Genomic DNA, 4,774 nt, shown 5'->3' with positions numbered 1-4,774 from the left:
TTCCTTCCTTCCTTCCTTCCTTCCTTCCTTCCTTCCTTCCTTCCTTCCTTCCTTCCTTCCTTCCTTCCTCCCTTCCTTCCTTCCCTCCTTCCTAATGGAGGGTAATCTATCCATTTTACATAGGAATCCAGTTGAATTGTTCCTTTGGTTTTCTATATGGAAGCTACATTTGAAATGTGTCCTCAATCTTGCTATTGATCAGAAGTCATGCCTCTCAGATTCATTTACTTACGAATGACTTTAGGAGCCAGCATTTTTAAAACACAGGAAGTCAAATAATTATATTAAATGATAAAATTCTCTTCTAAAGCTGATATTAATTTCATAATGTCTGTCTTCTTTCCTGTTTTGGTCTTTTTAGATTCTTTCTTGGGTGTCTAACAAAATCATAATTTTAGTAAACTCCCCATGAAGTTTGAGTAGGCACATTCCTAGTTGGTTTGATTTAGGGGGTTCCAAAAGCCAATTTTTATCCTAAATATTTTTTCTGTTGATCAATGGGAAACTAAAATTCCAGCTAATGGATTACATTGTTCAGGTTAAGACATCATCTCTAAAACACTGTATTGGTTGGCACCTGGCAGGGTCAAAGTATTAACCCATTAGTACCCATGAGTACCTTAGCTTTATATCTTGAATATCAGCATGGGACAGAGGGTTATATGTTTATAGTAAGCATACATGGTCTAGATTGATTATGCTGGGAAAAGAAGCCCAGGTTGGACAATAGCAGTGGAAGATTAAGGTACAAATAAGAGAAGGTGCCAAATAGACCATGAATAAATCACAATTTTCTCTTTACCTGTTTTGCGAGGCTATTAACTCGTATTTCAAGCATCCTTAATACATCTATTGACTTCTTTCTCAAAGGTCTTCACTGATGTTAATCGATTTGAATCTTCAGATTGAGTATGAAATGTGTATCATTAAATGAGAATTTGCTAGATCCAGAGGTCCTTTTAGAATAGTATATGTGCATTAGATTAGGTAAAAACTTTGAAAAGCAAAACAAGAAGGTAAGTGGTCAAATTTTATGATGGTTTATGTATGTCAGGGGAGGCAAGCAAGGCATAGAATGTAAAAGAAAATGGAATTTAGGTCATTTTTTAAGTTAAGAAAAAACAAGTTGGAATGAGAAGACTGGAAATACTAGTACAAGGTAACCATACATTTTAATTCTAGAGATGACCTGTTAGAAAAATAAGTATCAGCTCAGCCTAGTGAAGAGACCATTGTGGCCTTGCTTTCACTGTTGTTCTTTTCAGATAAAGCAACAAAATGCATTTTAGTACATGGGCACTTTGTGTGTATATGTGCGTGTATGTGTGTTGAAATGGATTTTGGAAGACACAGATAAACTTTGAGCTATGCATTTTATTCCTAATTTTTACTTGATGAAAAATGATCATTGGCAGCTATAAACGGTTGTTTATGCCCAGCAGATTAGAGGAAATCTAGTGATATGCAACCACTATTTTATAGAAGATTATATTTTGGATTGGATTTGGGAGATTGGTTAAACTCTGGCAATTTCACTGTGTCAAGAACTGAGCGGTGTAATTCAAAATAAAGCTATCACTCCTCTCCTTTACCAATAGAGAAAGCTGGATACCATTTATTTAGGTTATCAGGAAAATAGTAGCAAGAGTTGTAACAGTTAAATTTTACTTCTAAATTATGGAGTTTGTACAATAAGAGTTTTAATGATTATTTTGAAATAAAAAAAATTTGAACACATGCCAAACACATCCATGGAAGAAACATACATACATTGGTCATGAATTAGTATTTCATTCATTCATTCATTCAACAAATGCTATTTGGAACTACTCTGTACCTACTAAATTGTATTAGTCAGGGTTCTTCAGAGAAATGGAACTACCTAGATGTGTACATATCTTGTCAGTTACATTTATAGAGAGACATTTATTTTCAGGAATTGGCTCCGGTGATGTGGAAGCTTGGCAAGTCCAAGATCTGCAGGATAGGCCTACAGACTGGAGACCCGGGGAAGAGTTACAGTATGTGTCTGTTAGTCTTGCTGGCAGAATTGCTTCTTGGCTCAGGCAGGTCAGTCTTTTTTTCTATTAAGGCTTTCAGTTGATTGGATGAGACCCACATACATTATGGAGGTAATTTGCTTTCCCAAAGTCTTTTGTTTAAAATGTTAATCTTACTTTTAAAATAGTTTCATAGAAGCATCTACAAGAACATTTGACCAAATATTTGGGTACCATGGCCTAGCCAAGTTGATGCATAAAATTAACCCTGACATGAGGGCTAGGCACAGGTCTAAACATTATGGAAAGAGGCATCATCTGATGGGGCTTACATTCTAGTGGCCTTTAGAAGTTTGAGACATGTTGCCATAGACTTTACAAAAAATACCCAAAGTTAAATTCAGTTGGTAACATTCTTAGCCTTACCTTTTGGTGATGATGATGGTGGTGGTGGTGATGATTATTTAGCCTCTTCCTGGGATTACATGGATCAAGAAACCTTATGCGCTAGTAATAGTAAAGAGTTCGTTTGTTGCCATTGTTGGCAAATGCTAGGATCATAAGAATCTTTCTGAAGAATAAAGCATCTTTTTCTTTATCCTACTAAGATGAAGGTACTATGATCATATAGCACTTTTCCTAACGCTTTTAGAAAATTACACAGGACATCTCACTGAGCAGAATCAGACTGTGAGGGCCATGTTAAAATAGCAGACCAACTGCAGTATCAGAGACATACAAGGAGTTTTATGGATTCCCATTTGTTTACCTGCAAGGAAAATGTCTGAAAGTCTGCAGTATACATTATACATAATTTGGCTGGTTTCCATAGTGTGGTGGTCATCACATCTGCCTGACACATAATTTGGCTGCACTTAGAGGAAAATCTTGGATTGCCCTGCACCTTCTAACTTTTATCAAACAAAGAACCTATTGTCACCTTTCCATACCCATTGGTGAAACACAGAAGTTTTCCATCTATTTTTTACTTTATTATTATTTTATTTTACTTTTGTTTTTTTGGTTACAGTTTGTTTTTTCACTTCATTACACCTGTTTTCAAGTGCTAAGTGAAATCACTCCTTATCCTTGGGAGAAAATGACACAAGAAACGACAGTGATGGAATCTTCCTCTGGATGTGGGAACAGAAATAGTTCTCAAAATAAATCGTGGCCACACACAGGTAGTTTCTTCATGAGGTGACTTGGTGACTTCACAAGATAGGCCCCACCCCACGCATCTGGGATGAGCATGACTTGGGCTGCCATCCTCGTTGGGGGCCTATAATTATAGCACAGAGGCGAAGGTACATCTATGAAAGCAAACTTTGTCCAGATCTCCCTCAAAGATACATTCTGCTTTTCCAAATTACCTCACTTGGGGGCGTATAGTAGAAAAAGTCATTAAATGTCTGGAAAGATACATAGAAGACCTGGTAACATTGTTTCCTCTGGGATGGGAGCTGGGAACTCTGGGTAAGGGCAGGGCAGGGGCTTACTTCTCAATGGACTCCTTTGGACTACTGAAAATTTACTATTTGCATATATTAGCTCCTTAAAATTAGCTACCTACCTAGCTGGTTAATTAGCTAACTAAATTAATAAAATATAAAAAATCCAAAAAACTAGAAATACCGGATCTTCTGTTACTATTTAGCTACCTCCTCAATTTAACTCTTAAATCAGTTATTTCCATTCTTTCCCTTCTTTCTTTCTCTTCCTTCCTTCCTCCCTCCCTTCCTTCCTCCCTCCCTCCCTCCCTTCCTTTCTTCCTTCTTTCCTTCCTTCCTTCCTTCCTTGAACATATCAGGCACATTCCTGCCTCAGAGTCTTTGCAAAACAAGTTTCCAGTACCTGGAAAATTCTCCTCTCCATTATCTCCATGGCTTGGCCCTTGCTACTTTTTTTTTTAAAGGTTTTATTTATTTGAGAAAGAGAGAGAGTGCGCATGAGTGGAGGGGAGGGGCAGAGGGAGAAGCAGACTCCTCACTTTGCAGGGAGCCTGATGCGGGACTTGACCCCAAGACCCTGGGTTCAGGACCTGAGCCCAAGGCAGATGCTTAACCAACTGAGCCACCCAAGCACTCTTGTTCCTTGCTACTTTAAGTCTTGACTCAGATATCACTTTTTCAGTAGGGCCTACCTTGACTACCCAGTTTAAAATTGCAAGCTTAAAATAGGTGATGGGGATTAAGGAGTGCACTTGTTGTGATGGGCCCTGGGTGTTATTGTATGGAAGTGCTGAATCACTATATTGTACTCCTGAAGCTAATATTACACTATATGTTAACTAATTGAAATTTAAATAAAAACTTGAAAAAAATTTAAATTAAACAATAAAATTGTAAGCTTACATCTTAGAATTCCTTATCCACTGTATTTTTTGTAGTAACTATGTTCTTTTAAAGTACTGTGTAAATGTATTTATTCAACATCTTTATTGTCTGTATCTCAACACTAAAACTAAGTTCCCTGAGGGCTAAGATTTTGTCTGCTTAGTTTGCTGCTGTTTCTCCAGCATCTAAATACTGCCTGGCAGTCATAGGTTGTTGTGAAAAAATTGCTAAACAAATGAGAGAGAAAATGAATAAGTTTTGTTTTCCAAATTTGTTATGCTTGACTGAATACCATTAAGTGATTTGAGACTTGACACATGTAGTTTTAAATTCTATTAATGATTACTGTTTCCCAAAAACATTCCTGAATGTATATTTTGAACATAAATTCAAGAATAACCTTCTCTTGAAATGCCTGGGTGGCTCAGTCGGTTAAGT

This window comes from Neomonachus schauinslandi, chromosome 8 (assembly GCF_002201575.2).
Source record: "Neomonachus schauinslandi chromosome 8, ASM220157v2, whole genome shotgun sequence".
In the NCBI taxonomy this organism is placed as follows: Eukaryota; Metazoa; Chordata; class Mammalia; order Carnivora; family Phocidae; genus Neomonachus; species Neomonachus schauinslandi.
Note: the sequence above shows the minus strand (reverse complement) of the source record.